The sequence below is a fragment of the Canis aureus genome, chromosome X (genome assembly GCF_053574225.1).
Source record: "Canis aureus isolate CA01 chromosome X, VMU_Caureus_v.1.0, whole genome shotgun sequence".
NCBI lineage: Eukaryota > Metazoa > Chordata > Mammalia > Carnivora > Canidae > Canis > Canis aureus.
Window position 1 is genome coordinate 84,631,142 of NC_135649.1, and position 24,087 is coordinate 84,655,228.

General features: G+C 37.6%; 1 long non-coding RNA gene across 1 annotated transcript in view; it reads right to left on the bottom strand.

Moving 5' to 3' along the window:
• Nucleotides 1-24,087, bottom strand: part of LOC144309187 (uncharacterized) — a 310,376-nt gene that overhangs the window by 133,185 nt on the left and 153,104 nt on the right. Inside the window, exon 2 of the long non-coding RNA XR_013375273.1 lies at nucleotides 14,570-14,662. This is a non-coding gene — a long non-coding RNA (uncharacterized LOC144309187). The remainder of the gene's footprint in view (nucleotides 1-14,569; nucleotides 14,663-24,087) is intronic.

Sequence of the window (24,087 nt, forward strand, 5' to 3'; positions counted from 1 at the left end):
AGTGGCTGAACCAGTTTATGATCCCAACTGTGCACAAGAGTTCTCTTCTCTCCATACTTTTACCAACACTCATTATCTCTTGTCTTCTTGATAATTGCCATTCTGATAAATGTGAAGTGATATCTCATCATGGTTTTGATTTGCATTTCCCTGATGATGAGTGATGTTGAGCAACTTTTCATGTACCTGTTAGCTATTTGGATGTCTTCTTTGGAAAAATATCTACGTAGTTTCTCTGCCCATTTTAATCAGATTATTTGTTTTTTTGCTATTGAGTTGTATCAGTTCTTTATAAATTTTATATCAACTCCTTATCCAATACATTGTTTGCACAATTTTTCTCCCATTCTAGGTTGCCTTTTCATTTTGTGGATTCATTTTGCTGTGATAAAGCTTTTGAGTTTGATGTGGTCTCATTTGTTGATTTTTCCTTTGTTTTTTGTTCTTCCAGTGTAATGTCCCAAAAATTTTGCCAAAACCTATGTCAAGGAGCTTCTTACCTGTTTTTTTTCTAGGAGTTTTACAGAAGAAACCTACTTTATTTTTTAACATATATATTTTAAAGATTTTATTTATTTATTCATGAGAGACACAGAGAGAGAGGCAGAGACACAGGCAGAGGGAGAAGCAGACTCCATGTAGGGAGACCGACGTGGGACTCGATCCCCAGTCTCCAGGATCACACCCTGGGTAGAAGGCAGCGCTAAACCGCTGAGCCACCCGGGCTGCCCAGAAGAAACCTACTTTAGATATGAAGACATATAAATTAAAACTACATGAATGGAGAAAGACATACCATGCTAACAGTATTCAAAAAAGGAGGAGTAGCTATACTAATTTCAAACAGAACAGACTTCAGAGTAATACGTTTTCAGGGACAAAGAAGGGCATTACACAATGATAAAAGGGTCAATTCTCCAAAAAGGTATAACAATTATTTTGTGTGTATGCCTAACAACAAAGTGTTAAAATACACGAGGTAAAAACTGATAGAACTGCAAGGAGAAATAGATGAATTAACTATTATAGTTGGAGACCTCAACACTCCTCTATCAGATATGGACAGATCTAGCAGGCAGAAAATCAGTAAGCATATAGTTGACCTCAACAACATCATTAATCAACCGGGTATAATTGACATTTATAGATTACTTCATCCAACAACATCAGAGTACACATTTTTCTCAAACTCAGATGAAACATTCAGCATTCATTTAAAAGACTAGAAATCATATGATATCTCCACTCAGGCCACAGTGGAATTAAACTAGAAATCAGTAACATAAAGATAATTAGAAATCCCAAAATACTTGGAGATTAAGCATAACAAACTACTTCTACATAACAAAAAACAAAATAGTGGTTAGAGGGAAATTTATAGCTTTGAACAAATATATTAGAAAAAAAGGTCTAAAATTGTTTATAGTGGTTTTATTCATATTTGCCAGAACTAGAAAAACAACTGAAATGTCCTTCAGTAGATGAATGGATAATTAAACCATGATACATCCAGATAATGAAATATTATTCAGCTCTAAAAATAAATGAGCTATCAAGCCATGAAAAGACATGGAAGGACCCGATGTGCATATAACTAAGTGAAAGAAGCCAATCTGGAAAAGCTATATACTGTATGATTCCAAATACATGACATTCTGCAAAAGGCAAAACTACTGAGATGGTGAAAAGATAAATGGTTGTTAGGGGTTGGAGGCTGGTAGGAGGGATGATGATGAATAGAGCACTTATGATTTTTTAGAGCCATGGAATGACTATAATGACAGAGAAATGTCATTATACATTTGTCCAAACCCACAGAATGCACCATAGTGTAAACAATGGACTTTGAGTGATTATTATGTGTCATAATTGTAACATGATGTACTTATACTAAAGTTTAAGTGAAAGATCAATGGGTCACTAATAGCCAAGAAAATTTTGAAAAACAGTGTACATGAATTTGCCTTACAAGACATCCTCTCATTATAAAGCTAACTACCATTAATATGGCATAACATTTGATAGAGAGATAGACAAATAGAGCAATGCAACCAAATAGAGACTTCAGTTAACTGACCTACACATGTAAAATATAAAATTTGTAAAATGCAACTCAGTGGGAAAAGAATTCATCAAATGGTGCTATTGAGGCTCTTTTGTCTCCTCCTATCTATATGTACTTTTTAATTTTTATTTATTTTTTTAAAGATTTTATTTCTTTATTCATGACAGAGAGAGAGAGAGAGAGAGAGAGAGAGGCAGAGGGAGAAGCAGGCTCCATGCAGGGAGCCCGATGCGGGACTCCATCTCCGGTCTCCAGGATCACACACTGGACCGAAGGCAGCCCTAAACCGCTGGGCCACCGGGGCTGCCCTATATGTACTTTTTAAAAAAACATCATCTACCCTTTGGAATTCAACTGGTGACTTCCAAATATATTCCTCCATCCAGATCTCATCCTTAAGTTCTGGGCCCATTTATTCAATTGTTTATTGGAAATGTTCTCCTAGCACTAAAATATGCAAACTGAACTTAATACATTGTCCCATAAATCTGCTCTTATTTATGTATTTCCAAACTCAATTAGTAGACCCACCCTTTATTAAACAAGCCAGAACTCCCTGGAAGCCATTCTAGACCAATATTTCCCAAGGCAAATCCAACAGAACAGAATATTAATAGGTGCTATGCAAAATTAAAAGCTATTTGATAAAATAAAGTTTTGAACTGTCAGGTTAAAAAAAAATTAACAGATTTTCCTTGTTGAATCAGTTATCAGGGCCTGCTCTGAATACTCTGGTGTGCATTTAAGCCCAAACTTGTGCGATCCTAGAATGCCCTTTGTAAATAAAATATCTTGTGGCAGGATCAATTTTCTAGGAACTTTAGGAAATATTTTTCTTTCTTTACCTCTCCTACCTCTCAATAATCAGGAATTTCTTTGAGTGTATTTCCTAAATATCACAAGACTTCTCTTAAATGGCCATGGGTCTTTGAACAATCTCACTCCCTTAATCCCGACTCTTTCTCCATCCGGCTGCCAGTGACTCAAGTTACAAAAATGACTGTGTTAGTCTCCTGCTTAAAGCACCTCAGTGGACCAGCATTTCAATGGAAAGCACAAAGTTCCTTAGCCTTGTAAGAGCACTTACTTATCAGCCCCAATGTTCCTGCTCCTTTCCAATGCTTCCCACTCCAGTAAGAGTGAAGCACATATAACTCACCAAGTATGCCCAGCCTTCATTTTCTCTGTACTGTCCTCTGCCTGCAATTCCACACATTGTGTGTTATGTCCAAGGATAATGGTTTCCACTTGCTGGACTGGATTTTTTTAAAAGATTTTTAAAATTATTCATGAGAGACACACAGAGAGAGGCAGAGACATAGGCAGAGGAAGAAGCAGGCTCCCTGCAGGGGGAGCCTGATACAGGACGCAACCCCAGGACCCTGGGATCACGACCTGAGCCAAAGGCAGATGCTCAACCACTGAGCCACTCAGGTGCCCCGGACTCGATTTTTAAATCTAATTGAGAAACCGACAGTAGCAAGTTTGAAATAATTGGCAACATAAGATTATTAGCCTGGTGAGTGAGTTTATTTCTAGGTCTTGATGCTTTGTTAACTGAGCCCTGTGCATCTGTGTAATGAATTCTGATCAAGGTTTCTCGTCCCAACTTTGTGTTATAACCTGTTTGATGAAAAAACATGCCCACATCTATGGGCTATTTCTGTAACTACAAATCTGATTCATTCAGTCTTTGGCAAAATACCTCTTTATATTTATGACCTTCTTTTTACTATAGTGTAGTCATAATGACATTTAAAACCCCTGATAATTCTGATTACTATAAAATTAGTAACTTTGTTTATCAGAAGACACTATTAAGAGAGTATAAAGGCAAAAAAAAAAAAAAGAGTAAAAAGACAAGCCACAAAGTGGAAAGAGACATTTGCAAGATATATAACTGACAGAGGGCTTATACCCACAAAACATGAAGAACTCCTACAAATCAATAGGAAAAAAGACAACCCGATAGAAGAATGAAAAAGATTCAAACCACCACTTAAGAAGAGAAAACTCAAATGGCCCATACATATATGAAAAAATATTCAACATCATTAGTAATCAGAGAAACACAAATTTAAACCACAATAGGATACCATTGTGTTTGAAATGGTAAACCACGAATTTGAATTCCTAAAACCACGAAAGGTTGATAATATCAAATGTCAGTGAGAATGAGGAAAAAAAGTAACTCTTGAATGGTGCTAATGGACCGTAAATTGGTACAAACTCTTCGGAAAACTATTTGGCTAAAATTGAACATAAAAACTGATGACTCAACAATAGTAGTCCTAAGTGTAAATCCATCAGAAATGTATGTGTAAGTGTATCAAAAGACACGTAGAAGGATGTCATAAAAGCCCCAAACTGGAAATAATGCAAACATTTACCAGCAATAGAATGAAAAAATGAATTGTGGAATATTCATACTATGGGATACTACACAGCAATGAAAATGAACAATGTATAACAAATTATTAAAAAAATAATAATTTGTTATACATTGCTGTATATTGTGGGTATTTGTAAAAACGAAAGGAGATTATGATTGAGAGGGTCCATGAGGTCACGGAAAAGGAGATTCAGTGAGTTTGGGAAATGTTTTATTTCTTGGTTTGGATGTTAGTTACACTGGTGTTCATTGAATAATTCATTAGACTGTACATTTCCATTTTGTATGCTCTTAAAATTTGTATTTTAGCAAATGGTAGTTGCATTTTCTTTTAAAGATTTTTTTTTTAAATTTTCAAGTAATCTCTAGATCTAATGTGGGACTCAAACTCACAACGCTGAAACCCTCACAATTGTTTAAATAGCTGGTCTGATAATTCCAACATCCTTCTTATATCTCACTCTGGTTCTGACACTTGCTCTGTCTCTTCAAACTGTGTTATTTGCCTTTTAGTATGTCTTGTAATTTTTTCTTGATAGCCAAACACGATGTACTTACTGGGTAAAAGGAATTTACTGTAAATAGACCTTCGATGATGTGTTAGGGAGGTGTGGGAGGAGGGGCAACATATTGCATATAGTTCTATGGTTTCAGTCTTTTTTTTTTTTTGAGCTTGAACCCTTGTAATGTTTATTAGTGATATGTTCATGTGTTCGTGTCTTACTTCCTCACGTATACACTTTGAAGGGAGAGGCCACTCTCATATGTATTTAAATGTCCTACAGTGCTCAGCACAGTGCTTAGTGGTGAACTAATTTAGTATTTATCTAGGGTGTCCCCAAAAACTGTATACCAAATGTATGAATAAGTTCAGAGAACTGAGTACTAAGGGAAAAACTGAGGGAGCAAGTAGAAAGAGGAGTGAAATGGGAGAAGCAGCACTGCAGGAAGTTGTACTCTCCTCTGCCAATTCCTTTCTCCCTTTTGAATAGACATTTTGGAACCCCGCCCCTGGGTAGCACAATCTTTGCCAGCTTCTGTTAAACAAGGTTTCATGCTCCCAGCTTTCTCCTTGGATCAAAATAAAAATATGTTCAGGGACAGGAAAATTCAAAGGGACTTAATGAGGTATAATTTCGAGAGAAAGGCCTTAAGCTTCTAACCAAGTCAGGTATAATCCTTTTCAAAAGCTCATCATTGGAATTATTAGGAGTAAAGCTGCCCACCATCTACAATTCTATGCATAGGAGATGCTTCGAAGAGATCTCTTTTCCACATCCCAAAGCATCTTGTGGCCCAGAACAAAACTGGCCAAAATCTAAAGTAGCTTCTTGACCAGGGGCTCCCTCTAGGTAGGGCACTTCCTGTTTTGAGGAAACTGATCAGCTATAGGAACTGAGGTGTTCCAATAAGGCTATCTTGCTTACTCTTCCAAGACAGATGCCATTCACATTTGAACAGCTGCCTTTAACACTGTAGAACTGGAGGAGGGACTAGTGATGAGAAGTTCACTAGAAGACATTGGGCCAGTCTGGTAAATCCATGAAATATTTTGTGGGGAGAGGTTAGAACCCCTCAAACCACATTATGTATCTCTAGGCTCCCAGGGGCTGATTGTACATTTACAAAGCAAGCGGGGGACACAGCTAGCTCTTTCTTTGGGAACTTGTGTGTAAACAACCTACTTCTTAATCTCTATTATGAAGTCAATCGAAGTTTTCACTTCCAACTATCCTGGATGACTAGGTCATCCCATCCCTGCCCTGCCTGGAACTGTCCATGTCTCTCTTGCCCTGTACCCTGACCTTATTCATATATATATTTAATACCTGATTTCTGCCTTCCTTTTTCAGAAAATCTTACAGATCTTTATCAATTTCCTTTTCTGAGTTCTACGGCCTTTATTGTCTGATTAGTTATTTTGTTCATTAACTTCAAAAATATTTTCTAAGTACTCTAGAGACCTGTGTGGGAGAGGTTTAATTACTTCACTTTCCCACTGTGGAAGAAGCCACATTTACCCTCTATTTGCACATTCATTTGAATATTCTTGATCTATATATGTGTTTGTTCTTTGTATTCTCTTTGAATTGGTTCTAACATCTGCCTAGTTGTCTCATTATAAATTAAATAGAATCTATAACATATGTTCATTTTTATAACTCTAGAAGAGTCAAAACTTTAACATTAAAAAATTATCTTCAATAGGCCAGCTACCATTCTAGAATGGAAATAGACATGGGATACTAAAATGAAATAAGGCATAGTTTTGGTATTGTTAATTCTCTTTGAACCCCATCAGAAGAGTAAATTCCTTAAGGCCAGAAACACCTTGTGTCTCCTACAATGAGGATTTGCTGGTTAATTGCTTATTGGATTAATTTCCTTCCAGAGAACTTTTTTCTTTTCCTGCTCTAAACCAAATGGTTGCTGTGTTGTGATGAGAAGGTAAAAGAGTTTTATTTTAGAATATAGTTAGCAGAGCTTTGGGGAACTCAGAAAAACTGTTCCTCCAATGAAGGGCTTAACATTACTGGAACCATGAACATTTTTGGCCTTGGAGGAAATGAATATCACATTCTTGCCCGCTCAAATGTACAAAATTAAACCTTGTGGTTTTATCTATTTTTTAAGTTTTCCAGAAAGAACAAAAGGCTGACTAAACCTTCTTTTCATCTTTGCCAACAAAAATTCTTTATGCTTACATAGTGTATTACCTTTCATTTGAGGTGCTTTTAAATGCCTGAAAAATATTTAACCTCATCACCACCTTGGGATCTATATGGGCATCATTTATCCCCATTTTGAAGATGAGGAAACTGAGGAGTGTGGTGACAAGATTCTTCCAGGGCAGCAGAAAGGGTTGTAGAAAGGCAGACAGAATTCTTAAGTCCCAGATCCGTCTTCTAAACCCAGGCCAGCAAGTACTATAACACTTGATGTTCTTTACAACAACTGGAAGAAGCTGAGATTGTTGCCACTGGGCATGGAAAAGAGACAACCTCAAAACTTTCATTAAATCTTTGAGAAATTATACAAATTTTTAGATTAACTGGCATTCTGACTATCAGCAGTTTTGTGTAACTGCCATTCACTCTGTAAATGTCACAGCACCCCCTGCACCTCCCCCACCCCTACCACATCCTCACTAATAACTTTCTGGCTGAAGACGAGAGTCTACTAAGCTGAGCTTTAATCTGCCTTCACTGTGTTTAATATAAATTAATATAAATATAAATAATATAATATAAATAATATAAATTGGGTGGCTCAGTTGGTTGAGTGTCCAGCTCTTGGTTTCAGCTCAGGTCATGATCTCAGGATCATCCTGAGATCAAGCCTCACATCGGGCTCTGCACTTAGTGCAGAGTCTGCTTGAGATTCTCTCTCCCTCTCTCTCCTCTGTCACCCTACTCTCTCCCTCTCTCTAAAATAAATAAACAAATGTTTTTAAAAAACTGCTATGTTCACACACTGTCTTGCATGTTAATGTTCATATCAGCATTAGCCATAATAGCCAAAATGTGGAAACAGCCCCGATGTCTGTAAACTGATAGATGGGTAAACAAAATTGCGGTGTATCCATACAATGGGGTGCTATCGGGCAATAAGAAGGAATGAGGTACATGCCACAACACGGATGAACCTTAAAAACATGCCAAGTGAAAGAAACTAGATGCAACATGCCACATACTTCATTATTCCATTTATATGAAATGTCCAGAAAAGGCAACTCTAAAGATACAGAAAGGGGATTGGGGGTTGCCTAAGGCCAGTAATGGGAAACGGGAGTGATGGCTAATGGGTCCTGCTTTCTTTTAAGGGTGATGGAAATGTTCCAAAATTGGACTGTGGTGATGGTTACACAGCTCTGGAACCATACTAACAATCATTGAATTGTACATTTAAAATGGGTGAATTTTATGGTATGTAAAGTATACCTCAATAAAGGTGTTAATAAAAGTATTCACAATGACTCTCCCACATATACCTCCACCCTTAAACTGCTCCACAAGAGCACCAAAGAAACAAATTGCCATTGCAGAGACAACAAGAATCATTTTATATCATTTTAAGCTTTCTTTTCAGGACAATAATATAGGTGTCATGGGATTCAAAGCTTCAATATTGTGATCTGAGGGCAATTCAACCACAGGTGTGCAGCTTAATAGGGTGTTAATTGGAAAGCCTGTGAACACCTCCTCCACAGGCAGCCCAGAAAGCTGTGCCAGGATTTGCTAGTGAATAGAATAATTCAAGAGCCAAGCCCATGATCAAAAATAAATTTAACTTGTTTTTATACTGCAGCCATTACCACACCAAATGACTTAAAGCACATTTTAATTGGAGCTGAAGGCTTTTTGACTTCACCACTAATCAGAACCACTTCAGGTTTTGGAAATATTTCTCTAACTCTGGAAGGAAAATAAAAGAGCCAAATTAAGGGCTGAGGTTTTCTGATGGAAGTAACTTCCCCACATTCAGCAGGTTGGTTTATTGAGCACGGGGAAGAAAAAGTCTTGCTGAGTCCCTGGGGAAGCAGACGTGTGAGGTTTCTGCATATTGTAGAAGCCTAGCCATGCTGGTAATACGCTTTTCTTCTCTGCTAATGCATATTGCTTCTCCCCAACTCAGAGCCCCCAGCTGCTAGTGTAGGAGATGGTGAACTGCTGCTCTGCCCTGGGAATGTCGCTAACGCTCCCTGGAATGGAGAGAATGCTTGGCCAGAAATTTGCAATCTAAAAGTGGAGGCCACAGGGTTCTGAACCCTACATCTATGGCTTGCCCTGGATATCCATCCCCCTTGCTCTTCATGGGAGACGTCCAGAAACAAGCCATCATTACTCTTAAAGAACAAAAGCCGCTGGATCAATAGGATGATTTTGAAAAGCCTCAGTGCCTTTCCCTGGTTAGAAGAGTCTCCTATTTTTACGGAAAAATGGTTTGAAATAAAAAACTTCTGGTGATATTATTAACTAAAGATAGCTCTCCGAGAGTCCTGGTCCCATCCAAAAAGTAATGGATAGCAATCTTGCTCTTTTTTAAGCCCTCTTAATACATAAGGATATCATATGCCCAAGAAAAGCAGAAATTCTCTTTCTTGTATCCAACAATATTTGTGGGAAAAATGAAGTCCAAAACAAAACAGAGAACTAAAAAGGTACGGCCTGTCCTTCAAAAAGCACCAAGCCTGCCTTATGGAACAGGCAGTATTTTCCCACCAACACTTCCAATCGCTGAATCCCAATTTAACATTGCATAAAAGCAATAAGCCTCAAATCTCTGCAATCGAGCAAGCTCTCTGAAAACACAGAAAAATTGCCCTGTCCTTGGCCTAAAGCCGAGTACAATCTGACATATTAAAACGTGCTAAAACAGTCTCTAAGCATTTGCCATGAGTGATTTGAACCACATAATTTAATGAGATCCACAAAACGAAATCTCACTTCAGGCAGAAGAAATGAAATACAGATGCTTCCTGATGTCCAGATTGGAGTAAACTCTTTGATTTTCAACTTGTCCTGCCTTATCCTGGTATCACTTTGAATAGAAGGTAAGAATTCAGACGTAGCCCACTGTGGAAGCAGCATAAATCTACGGTGATTTTTTTCCAGTATATTAAACATGGTTCTTACTAGAGCACCCTTAGAATCTTTAATATGAAAATGTGTCTTATGAACCTCTAAAACATTTCCATAATGCAGCACGTTCTACATTTCTTTGACTCTGGTTCCCTTTCCTGTAGAAAATCTTATACAATAACATTCTAAGGACCACACTTTAAGAAATATAGTGGAATGATCACAAGGGACTTGAGCTCCAAGTCTGCCGACAGTCACCTGATATTGCAAAGCTGAGCCACTTGACTTTTTCAGTGCCCCTATTTCATCCTTTCAGAGTCTGGTCTCCTTCCTATGGGTTTCCAAGGATTTTTAAAGAATCTAATGATGGAGATAAGGAAGTGTTTTGAAAAGTTAAAAATGCAACCCAAAGGTGAGGCGTTGTTTCAATATCTGTTACCCCATACCACTAACACCCATTCTTAAAAGTCTTAAGAATTCAAAATGATATCAAAGTTATGCAATTAAAATTCAAACCCCAATATTATTGAAGTATCAGATAAGTGTGTTTAGGTGCACCTGGTGGCTCAGCAGTTGAGCATCTGCCTTTGACTCAGGTCGTGATCCCAGGGTCCTGGGATAGTGTCCTGCATCAGTCTCCCCACAAGGAGTCTGCTTCTCCCTCTCCCTCTGCCTATGTCTCTGTGTCCCTCTCTATGTCTCTCATGAATTGAAAAAAAAAATGAGATAAGTATGTTTCTAGCAGTTTTAAAAATTACAGGTCAAAAAGAAAGTCAAGAAGTTAAAGTTCATCTTTTGGTTCAGTGTTGTAAACGCTTGTATTTTGACATTATTTTTATCGGTGCATTGGGTAAACACTTGTTTAGGAACCACTGAGACATAGGTTATGGCCTATATTGAGATCTCTTTGCCTATTGGTATAAATACTTTGTTTTGAGGTCCATAAAAGAAAAGTCAGATCTAGTCATATCTACTGTGCTGATACAGTGGTTGTACTTGAAAATTAAAATTTTATGTCTTTTTTTCCTTTAGGAAAATATTATAAGCCAGAATCCATATGTCACTAGAGTCCGTCTTCCTCAACCAAAGGATTTATCCTTTATTCACTTCTTATTACAGCTACCTAAACTGCCCAAAATGAATAGTGTTCCAGGGTCTTGACATGGGTAGGATAGAGAGAGGTAGAATTTGTTAGAAAAGAGGAATCATAGAATTTGTTAGAATAATAGAATTTTTTAGAAATAGAATTTGTTATGACATGGATGGAACTGGAGGGTATTATGCTGAGTGAAATAAGTCAATCGGAGAAGGACAAACATTATATGGTCTCATTCATTTGGGGAATATAAAAAATAGTGAAAGGTAATAAAGGGGAAAGGAGAAAAAATGAGTGGGAAATATCAGAAAGGGAGACAGAACATAAAGACTCCTAACTCTGGGAAACGAACTAGGGGTGGTGGAAGGGGAGGTGGGCAGGGGGTGGGGGTGACTGGGTGATGGGCACTGAGGGGGGCACTTGATGGGATGAGCACTGGGTGTTATTCTATATGTTGGCAAATTGAACACCAATAAAAAATAAATTTATAAAAAATAGAATTTGTGGGCAGCCCCGGTGGCATAGCGGTTTAGCGCTGCCTGCAGCGTGATCCTGGAGACCCTGGATCGAGTCCCACATCAGGCTCTCTGCATGGAACCTGCTTCTCCCTCTGCCTGTGTCTCTGCCTCTCTCTCTCTCTCTCTCTGCATCTCTATGAATAAATAAATAATATCTTTAAAAAAATAGAATTTGTTAGAAGGGGAAATAATAAAATTTGTTAGAAAAGAAGAAGAATTAAGAGGAGATTTGAATTCTGAGGTGGTTTCTGTGGCTATAATTCTGATCCTTTGTTTCCTATGACAGATCTTCTGCTATGGTACTGTTGTTCCTTTTCCCAGTTTTCCCCTTTGCCCATATTCTTCTTCCTTTCCTTTCATTTTCCCTATTTCTTTCCCTTGCCTCTTCTTAATCTCCTTCTGGATACATATCAGGTTCTCCCTTCACCCTTTTTCTGATCTAAATTCCATGCAGGACAACACTCAGAAGCTAACCAAAAGACTCTAGGTTTTCTACTTAGGTTTAACCCCTACATCTTTGGCTACACATGTTTCTACAAATCCATGACTTCTCTACCCAAAGCCTGCCCAATGGAGTTATTCAGAGTGGAGAACTTCACATTTATTCTTGTTGCATTTCATTCCCTCCAACTCAGCTCAATCACCCCAACTTTGCAAGATCACATGTGATTCCGGGACGCTGGAGTGGCTCAGTCGTTGAGCAACTGCCTTTGGCTCAGGGCATGATCCTGGGGTCTTGGGATCGAGTCCCACAACAGGCTCCCTGCATGGAGCCTGCTTCTGAAGTTCCTTTATAATCTCAGAATAAACATTTATTACTGTTTGTGAGTCCTCATTTATTAGTAAAGGTTGTTTATTTATTATCAACAAGTGGTTTGAGCAGAATTTCATCCATGACCCAAACTTTCAGTCGTCCATCTCCTAGCTGGTCTCTGAATAATTTAGTGCTCTTCTGTTAAGGACAATGCCTTGCTCCAAATAACCTGACAGCAGGTAGAGGGAGAAATCTTAAGTAATAATGGAGAGGTTAGATAAAGAGCAAGGGTCAGGCAGCCCGGGTGGCTCAGCGGTTTAGTGCCGCCTTTAGCCCAAGGGCCTGACTCTGGAGACCTGGGATCGAGTCCCATGTTGAACTCCCTGCATGGAGCCTGTTTCTCCCTCTGCCTGTGTTTCTGCCTCTCTCTCTGTCTGTCTGTCATGAATAAATAAGTAAAATCTAAAAAAATTTTGAAAAAAAAGATAAAGAGCAAGGGTCTTGGTAAAGTTAGAAAGACTTCATTTTTGAAGACTCTGAAATGGAAAAACACTTTTCTGTTAATAAAACTTCTGCTCTGACTTCAAATATAAATTTTGGAGTTACTCTGAGCAGGAAAGTGGACAGGTGTGGTTTCTAGTTAAAGCCTGCTGTCCACATCTCCCTTTCCTGATCAGTGTGAAAGCAATGGGATTTAGCCTTTCATTTTCTGATTCCAAAAGCCACACAAAAAAACAGTAGCATGAAAAATGAGAATAATTTTTGAGAAAATGAGAAATTCCATTTTCAATAGAAATTGCCCAGTTATTTTTTATTATGCTAATGTCTCTTTATTTTAGGGGTGTGGAGAAAAAAATTGCCATAAGTTTATACTGGTGTAAGAAGTGACATTTTAAGATTTTGTTCTATCTAAACAAAAAGTACTGGATTCCTGTGGATCAGTTAGCTTAGTTATTCAGATTGTTTTCACCAAGCGGTAAGCCGATGGTGGTGATCTGTCAATCGGTTTAGAATAAAAAGAAGCCTCATACCTCACACCCTATACTTCATGTTGGCTTATCTATCAAGCGCACTGTATCACAGCAGGCGTTCCATAGAACAGACCTTTTTACAGATGGGAGAGTGGGAGAAACCCCTATAAGTCTTAATCTTTCTTCAAAAAAAAATCCTCAAACATGGGTGGGCTTTTGGGGGTGTTTTGTGGGTTTTTTTGGACACCATTTAACTTACTGTAGGTTGTCAGCAAATGCTTTTGAAATGATTTGTTATTGTGTTACAAAAAGGGTCACTTAGTAATGATCATTTCAAGCTAATTAAAAAGCCGTAGCATAGATGCTGACAATTTACTGTGCTGAGATAATCAGCCTCGGTTAGCACTGTTAATTTAGCAAATGCAGTTCTTTAGAAACACATTTTCTAAATAACAGTTTATAAAGATGACAGAGACGGAGAAATGACTATTGAATTCTAGAATCGCATTAGAAAAGAGACGAAGGAAAATTGGCCAAGATGAAATGATACAAGAGGCTAAGGACTATGTCCTATTCATCTCGTACCCTTCATGGCACCTAGATACCACCACACACAGGTCGGCCTTTGATGAATTTTTTGTGCATCACCAAAGTTTTATAATTCAAAGAATAGTTGCAAGTTATAGACTTTTGGAGCTAGAAGAGTTCTTATAATATAACAAAAAGAGTACCTGCTTTGAAATTAGATACAGCTCAAATCCTAACTTTACCATTTAGCAATTGTGACCTCAAGTGGGTCACTTACACAGTTTGTGCTTTAGTCTCTTCACCTGTAAAATGAGGGTGTTATTATGCAAGAATTAGGTGAGATAACATATATACATAGATTTGCACATTTGCTGGTTCAATAAATGTTATTTACTATTTCAGTATTATTTTTAAGCATAGATAGCTCAACGATTTGACAGATGGGAGGTAAAAATGGTAATGGTTAATGTTTATTGAATATCTGTTGCATGCTAGGCATTGTGCTAAGTGGTTTATGAGCCTTATTTTATCTATTTACATTTTTTTATAACAGCCAGTCAGGTAAATGAACCCATCAGGTAAATCAAGCCATTGATATTTACTCAGACTCTACTGATAAGGCAACTGAGGCTAATAGAAGGTAAGTAATTTGTCCAAACTCACACAGCTGGTGAGTGGCAGTCATCCAAGGTGTGTAGGAATAGGAGGCATTAATCTGAGTCCCAAGATTGAAGAGAGATGTTCAAGATCATCCTGCTGGAAAATAAAAATAAAAAATAAAAAATAAAGATCATCCTGCTGCATAAAGACAGAGCCAAGATTAGCTTTCAGAGCTCCTACTTATCTCTCTCTGAGCCTCTGTTTTTCCATTTGCCTAATGGGGATAATAATCCTATCACAAAGGATTAGGAAATAATATGGGAATGGGATATAGGCTAGAATTTATGAGGACATAATGATACCAAGAAAAGGAGATGAGACAAAATTAAAGACAAAGACTTTTGATTCAGAATTTGGCCCAGAGCCTCTCCTTCAGGCAGGCAGGAGGACTGCAAATAGCCCAAGAAGATAGAAGTTTATTTTTATTCATTCATTCATGCATGCATTTGTTCATTGACTCATTCATCCATCCAACTGTTATTTATTAACTACTTGTAATGTGCTCTCCTCATCTAAGTCTTGGTCAAAGAACCCATTCCTGATTTGGCTGGATGTTGCCAAGATTTAGGGAACTTCGTGGAGGCTAAGACACCTGTTAGCTGTTGGACCTCTGAGCCAGAAATAACAGATTCCTGCTCTTCCTGCCTGCATCTTTTGCATTCTTGACTGAATCCAAAGCAGTACTTTGGAACTGCTGGTCTACTTTCTATCAGCCTCATTATGCTTGGACTTTCTGAGGAACGATAGAGACAGGTCCGGAAAGAGAAAGCTGCTGATATAATGAAGGAGCAGAAGTCTCATTCAGCTAATATCAGACAGGGATATATGTCTATTCAACAGGGCCAATCACCCTGCCGTATTTGATGATTAGTCCACATTGTAAATTCATGCTAACAGCAAATGGCTTAGTGCAAACAAGGTCAAGTTACTTTGCTAGTGGACAGCTTTGGTTTTATAGTTCTCAGAGCATACTGACTCAATTTAAAACTGTTACAGACACTGTCACAGAAAAGGGTAATTTTTCAGTTAACACTAGCAGCTTGGTTTATTTGCCTCTTAAAAATTTTGTGACATTCCATGAAATTAATTTGAATTTACTACATGAGAAATAATATTACACATATTAATTTTTCATTGCCAAGACTTCTTTTCTGATAGTGATATATATGATTCTCTTTTAAGGGAAAGTACCAGATTGTTTCCTTAAAAATAATAAATCTATATTCCATCATTAATATCCTGAGAAAAGGTAAAATATATATTATTAAAATTAAATAGTAACCACAATTTTGGTTTCGACCTCAGATGTACATTGTCCAATATGGTAGGCTATTGAGTACTTGATATGTGGTAGGTTCAAATGCACCACATTTCAAAAACCTAGCACAAGAAAAAGAATATAAAATTACTCAGTAATATTTTCATATTAACTATATGCTGAAATGACAATAATAAGTAGGTTGAATAAATACATTACTCAAGTTAAATTCCCCTGTTTCTTTTTACTTTCTAAAATGTGACTACAGGGATCCCTGGGTGGCGCAGCGGTTTGGCGCCTGCCTTTGGCCCCGGGGCGCGATCCTGACGACCCAGGATCAAATCCCACGTCGGGCTCCCGGTGCATGGAGCCTGCTTCTCCCTCTGCCTGTGTCTCTGCCTCTCTCTCTCTCTCTCTCTGTGACTATCATAAATAAATAAATAAATAAATAAATAAAATAAAATAAATGTGACTACACAAAATATTTAATTAATAACCTTCCAAAAAAGAAATCTCTGGGCCCAGATGGTTTTACCAGTGAATTCTACCAAACATTTAAGGAAGAAATGATGCCAGTTCTCTACAACCCCTTCCTAAAAATAGAAGAGGAAACATTTTTAGCATATTCTATGAGACCAGTATTATCCTAATATCAAAGCCAGATAAAGACATTACAAGAAAAATTACAGACCAGTATTTCTCATGAACATAGAAATAAATGTCCTCAACAAAATATTAAATGAAATCCAACTATATATATAAAGAATTGTATGCCACAATCAAGTGAGATTTATAACAGGTATGCAAGACTGGTTTAACATTCAAAACACAATTAATCTAATCTACATCAACAGTGTAAAGAAGAAAAAGCATATGATCATATGCTTGATGTAGAAAAAGCAGTTGACAAAATCCAATACTAATTCATGAAAAAAAATGTACAGCAAACTAGGAATAGAGGAAATATCCTTAATTAGATAAAGAACATCTACAAAAAGCTGACTGCTAAAAAAAAAAAAAAAACTGACTGCTAACACCATACTTGTTAATGAGAAACTGGGCATTTTCTCCTAATATTGGGAACAAGGCAAGGGTGTCTTCTCTCACCTTTCCTCTGCAATATAGTTCTAATTAATTCAATCAGGTGAGAAAGGAAATAAAAGATACACAGACTAAAAAGGAAGAAATAAACTTCTCTATTCACAGATGACATGATCGGATATGCAGAAAATCTCAAAGAATCAACAAAAATCTCCTGGAATTAATAAATAAGTATAACAGAGATGCAATATACAAAAGTTAATTTCTTTCCTTATATGTCAGCAATGAACTGATAGAATTTGAAATGTAAAAAAATACCATTTATAATAGCACTTAAAAATTAAACACTTAACGATAAATATAATACAGTATTACAGGACCTGTGTGCAAATAACTACAAAACATTGATGAAACAATCAATGAAGATCTAAATAAATGGAGAAATCACTTGTGTTCATGGATTGGAAGACTCAATTATTAAGATGTGACTTTTTCCCAACTAGATCTATAGATTCAACACAGTCCTAATCAAAACCCCAGCAAGCTGTTTTGTGGATATCAACAAACTAATTCTAAAGCTTATATGGGAAGACAAAGGACCAAGAATAGCCAACATAATACTGAAGAAGAACAAAGTTGGAGAACTCACAGTACCCTACTTAAGACTTATTATTAAGTCGATAGTAATTAAGACAGAATGATATTGGCAAAAGAGTAGACACATAGATAAATGTAACAGAATAGAAAGCCTAGAAATAGATCCATGCAAAAATAGACAACTCCTCTTTGACAAAGGAACAAAGACAATTCAAAGAAGAAAGAATAGTCTTTTTTAATAAATGGTGCTAAATAAGTGGACATCCACATGTGAAAAAAAGAGCATAGGTATAGATTTTACACAAACAATAATTCAAAATGGATCAGAGATTCCAATCTAATATACAAAGTTATAAAATTTATTTTTTAAAAAGATTTTATTTATTTATTCATGAGAGACACAGAGAGGCATAGAGAGAGGCAGAGACAGGAGAAGCAGGCTCCATGCAAGGAGTCCAATGTGGGACTCTACCCCAGGACTCTGGGATCACAGCCTGAGCTGAAGGCAGATGCTCAACCACTGAGCCACCCAGGCGTCCCAAGTTATAAAATTTCTTGAAGAAAGCATAGGAGAGGGGTGCATGGCTGGCTCAGTCAGAAGAGCCTGTGACAATTGATCTTGTGGTAGTGAGTTTGAGCCCCATGTTGGGTGTGGTTATTACTTAAATTAGTAAAACTTTAAGAAGAAAGTTTATTATAATCTCAGATTTGTTGATGAATTTTTAAATACAACAATAAAGAAAAATTGCTTAGTTGGACTTTGTTAAAATTAAAATTTTATGTTCTGCAAATAACAATGCTAAAAGAATGAAAAGGTAAGCTACAGACTGGGGAAAATATTTGCAAAGCACATATCTGATAAAGAAGGTATATCCAAAATATACAAAGAACTCTTAAAATTTAACAATATGGGAAGAAACAACCCATTAACAAATGGGCAGAAGATCTGAACAGACACTTCATCCAGAAGCATATACATGCAGTAAATAAGCATATGAAAGGATGCCCAACATCATTTGCCATCAAGAAATTGCAAATTAAACAATAATGGGATACTACTGCATATCTATTAGAAAAGCTCAAATCAAAAAAACCCTGACAATACCAGTTGATGGTCAGGTTGCAAAAGCAGCAGGAACTTTCACTCATTGCTGGTGGGAAGGCAAAATGATACAGTCTCTTTGGAAGGCAGTTTGGCAGTTTTTTACAAAACTAAATCTAGTATTACCATATGATTAGTACTAGGTATTTACCCAACAAATTTGCAAATTTGCGTTACAAAAAAACTTGCAAGTGAATGCTTATAGCATCTCTATTTCATAATCACCAAAACTGGAGCAACTGTGTTTCAATAGGCGAATGCATAAACAAAACTGTAGCAGATTTATATAATGAAATATTATTCAGTGATAAAATGAATTATCAAGTCGCAAAAATTCATGGATAAATCTTAAATGCTAATTGTTAAGTAAAAGAAGCCAGTCTGAAAAGCCCACGTATTGTAGGATTCCAATTATATGATATTTTGGAAAAGGAAAAGCTATAAAGACAGTAAACAGATCAATGGTTGCTAAAGTTATAGGGTGTAGGGGAGAGGATTGTATAGGTGAAGCACAGCATATTATTTAGGTCAGTAAGTCTATTCTGTGTGATACAATAATGGTGAATATAAGTCATCAACCCCACAGAACTTTACAATATAAAGAGTGTAGACAAATTTTCAAAAATCGCTTAGAAAGTTAGGGGATTCCAGAGTGGAATGCATAATATGACAAAACAATGGAACTGTATTACAAATGTATGACACAATCTCACTAAAGGGAGTGGGGGAATAAGATGCTGTCCTAAGTAATTTTGGAAATAAGAGGAGTCCCTAAGGCTAAAGGCAAAAGAAACTGTGCATAAGCATTACTCTAGTTGATAAAGTTTTCCCCTCCCAGGGGTTTATGGGGTAATAATTCTGAAACCACTATACATACGTATATACCGGAATTAAGCCACTAAGTAAATGGATGGTGGATGGTGAGAGCCAAGCTTCTCACTGTAGGAGTAAGTGGTTACAGATAATTAAAGGGAAGAGGCTAGAATGGTCCATGTGGTAATGAATTAATGTTGGAGATACCAGTATAAACTCATGATCACCTCAATATAGATATAGATAATTACATAGAGAAATGTTCGTAGATATGTGTACATACATGGGTTTATATACACACATATAACATCTTGCTCTGTGAACTGAGATGGCCTGGAAGCAAGGGCAGCCCAAGAGTAATGAGTATACCTAGTACCCAGATCTCAATTTCTAATACTGTTCTCCAACAAAAGAAATCAAGCCCCCTTGGAAAAATGGCAGATTCTTTTTTTTTTTTTTAAGATTTTATTTATTTATTCATGAGAGACAGAGAGAGAGAGAGAGGAGCAGGCTCCATGCAGGGAGCCTGATGTGGGACTCAATCCCGGGACTCCAGGATCACATCCCGGGCCAAAGGCGGCGCTAAATCGCTGAGCCACCCAGGCTGCCCCAATTGGCAGATTCTTAAGAGTACAGTGTGGAGAGAGAATAAAAGAGTATCTTGGAGATCCCTGGGTGGCTCAGCGGTTTAGCACTTGCCTTCGGCTCAGGTTGTGATCCTGGAGTCCTGGAATTGAGTCCCACATTGGGCTCCCTGCATGGAGCCTGCTTCTCCCTCTGCCTGTGTCTCTGTGTCTCTCTCTCTCTCTCTCTCTCTGTGTGTGTGTGTGTGTGTGTGTGTGTGTGTGTCTCATGAATAAATAAATAAAATCTTAAAAAATAGAAAGAGTAGCTTTACAGTGAAGAAACATGACAAACACTACCTCAGCCACATGATCAAGATTAACATCAACAGTGATCAACGTTGATAGTATGGACTCTTAATATGATGTGATGAGAAATGCACTGTGGTTTTCCTGCCCAAACTCATGAACCCAGTTATTTAATGAGAAAAGCTTCAGAAAAATCCTAGTGGCCTTTGTGGGGGACAAGAGCATTGTTTAGCAACAGGGCAGTGAAAAAGCAAGGTTCCAGGACTGCATAATTACTTCATGACTTTGCACCACATTAAGGAAGCTTCTAGATTAGAACATTTGTGCTGCTGGTGGTGGAGGTCAGGATGGGAAAAGGTAAGAGAAGGAAAGTGGTGGGAGGCAAGAACTAAATTGAGTTTTGAAGACCTAGTCTTATAGGAACTTTATGTTGACTAAAGTCTGTTATAATACAGTCTTTAGGGGCGCCTGGATGGCTCAGTGGTTGAGCATCTGATGCCTTTGGCCCAGGTCATGATCCCAAGGTCCTGGGATCAAGTTCTGCATCAGGCTCCCCGCAGGGAGCCTGCTTCTCCCTCTGCCTATGTCTCTACCCTCTCTCTGTGTGTCTCTCCTAAATAAATAAATAAAATCTCTTAAAAAATAGTCTTCAATTTTCTTCTTTCACCCAGACTCCCTTTTATTTCATTTACCCATCATATGTAATTTTTTAAAAAACCACACATGAAGCTGACCACTTTCCTGTTCTATTTAATGTAGCTCACCCAAGATATCATCATTCAGGTGCCAAGATGGATTCATAGGGCATTTACTGGCCCTTCAAAACAATTAAGAAGCAGGCAGGTGGCCTCCATGGACCAACAAGTCAATACTTCTTTTCTTTTTGGGGTTGCTGAACTCCCAGCAGAAGCTATTAACAATGAATATTTTTGCATCTCATTGAGCTGTAAATTGTAAACGCCTCCCCAAATCCCTACTGCTCTCCCACATTTACCTCCTCTGAGCTCTATGTTTAAAAGATCCAACTAGTTAATGAGCTCTGTGTTCCTTTTACTTCCTAAGAGAACAACACAAACTCTGTGAACCTTATTAGTAACACTGTACTTGCTAGGAAAATAAAGCAGTGTAATTTTAATCCATAATCCATAGATAAGTATGTCTAAGATGCTTAGCATTATAGCAATTAGTACTTACTCAAGATCATGAAATCTTTCCAGCTCATCTATCCTTCTTTCCTTCCTTTCTTCTAAGAAATAAATGCTCTGGGAATAGATGGGATTAGCATACATTTTTTTTAGAAAAATAAACTTTTTATTTTGGAATGGTTTTAGACTTACAGAAATATTGCAAAGAGTCCAGACAGTTCCCATACCCCTCTAACCCAGTTTCCCTATTACTAATAATATCTAACATTAATATGATGTGTTTGTCACCATTAATGAATCAACACTGATAACAGTATCATTAACAAAAGTCTATACTCAATTCAGATTATTTTACCTTTTCACCAGTTTCCTTTTTCTGTTCCAAGGTTCATCCAGGACACTACATTACATTTAATTATTATGTCTCCTTAAACTTCTCTTGGCTATGACAATTTCTCAGACTTTCCTTGTTTTTGATGACCTTGATAGTTTTGAGGAGGACTGGTCAGATATTCTGTAGAATGTCTGTCAAATGGGATTTTTTTTAAAAAAGATTTTATTTATTTATTCATGAGAGACAAACAGAGAGAGACAGAAACATAGGCAGAGGGAGAAGCAGGCTCCGCATGGGGAGCCCGATGAGGAACTCAATCCCAGGACCCCAGGATCGCAACCTGAGCCAAAGGCAGACTCTCAACCACGGAGGTGGTTGAGGACACAGAGGACACCACCCAGGTGTCACTATTTACAACTTTTGATTAATTGGCTGCTTGCAAACAGCATTCTCAAATAAATATTTTTATTGTTTATGAAGAATAAAAAAAAGTATTCTCAGCTACAGGAATTTCAGCAGAGGGTGATTTTGCACCTTTTACCACCCAAGACCAATATTTTATATTTTCCAGAACACTTAACACAGTATTACTTGGTATTGAGTTACTTACATATTATTTAAAATTTAAAAATAAAATTACTTATTTTACTTTGATATGAATTATAGTTTTCACAGATACTGTTTAATACATCTTCATGCCTTCTGCATTACTTGTCCCAAGAATGGTAAAGTTTCTTTTTTTTTAAAGACTTTATTTATTCATTCATGAGAGACACAGAGAGGCAGGCAGAGACATAGGCAGAGGGAGAAGCAGGCTCCACTCAGGGAGCCCGACGTGGGACTCGATCCCGGGACTGTGGGATCACGCCCTGAGCTGCAGGCAGACGCTCAACCGCTGAGCCACCCAGGCATCCCAATGGTAAAGTTTCTGAACCCAGCGTGGGCTGTCAGAACATTTAAAAATAAATAAATACGATATTAGACTATACTTACGTTTAAAATTTACAGTAGAATAATAGGAATGCTTTAAGAGGCACATTCTTATTTTTAAATGCCCATAATTTAGGCTCATTTCGGTCTATGTTCTCCAAATGTGCTATTGAGCCTAAACAAAAATACAGTGTCGGACCCCTAAATAAGAAGAAAAGCAATCAATATGTCAGAACAATTTAAGTGATGTTTCAGCACAGCTGGGAGCTGATTGCAGAGGCCAAATATCAAGGTTTCAGAGGCCAGAAAGAAGCAAGATTAAGGATATAAAAAAGACTGCCCCCACTCTAAGTGGGAAGATCAGATAGGGAGAAAAGGACCTACTGTGCTAAATAGTCATTTCCAAAGATTACCTGTGTTGAGCATGGTGATGTGGATCATCCAGAAACAGAGGGTGAAGGTGGGGCGGGCCTGTCAGGAAGTGCTGAAGGGAAAGGCTAAGGCACTGGCACATCTGTGCAAGCAAGAAGGTGGTCGGCATGTACCAGATGGTAGAAAATGCCAGCATGGATGATGCCAGAAGGGACTCATCTTTACATGGGAAGGGAACGGATTGCAGGCATACCAAGGCTTTACAGGTCAGAAATGCCAGCGGTAGGAAAAGAAGTATCAGAGGGTGAAGCAAACACACATAAACAAACCAAATTACCTTCCATAAGGACACATCCAAGGCTTATGAGGGCTTGTGTGGCACAGGGGAGGAGTCAACCTGTAAAAATCTCCATGACAGCCTTTGTGCCTCAGCTTCCTCATCTCTACAACAGGGATCATAAAACTACATGTATCTCTTAGAGTTATAAACATGATCACAATGAGGTAATCTGTGAGGAACACTCAGAGGAGAGCCTGGCACATAGTAAATGCTACATGCATTTGCTATTATCATTCTGCCACTAACCCTCATTTAATTATAATATGATCCTTCTTTAAGGAAAAGAAAAAAGTTGTAAGTAATTTCCTGTTTTGACAGCAGGAAGGGTTTTTAACAAGGGAAGGAGAAGAAATGAGCAGAAATGTATATATTGAATATTGGGAGTTATTGAGAAGGAGGTAAGTGCATCACCAAGAGAGAAAAAAGGGAGGAGAAAATGTGCTCATGTTTTGCAGTGTTACCCAGGGGTTTCCTGAGCCTGCTAAATCACTGAAGCAACTACCCTTTACCGAAATTCTTGCTGTGTGCTATGTATTTTGTCATATTTTCAAAAACTTAACAACCTCTATATTACAGATGGGAATGTCAGGGTCCAAAGAGGTTAAGTAACCTGTCCAGGGACACTAAGGTAGCAGGTGGCAGAACTGAGATTAGATCTTAAATCCAGCTCAATCCCCAAACCTCTCTTCTTTCTTTCTTTCTTTCTTTCTTTCTTTC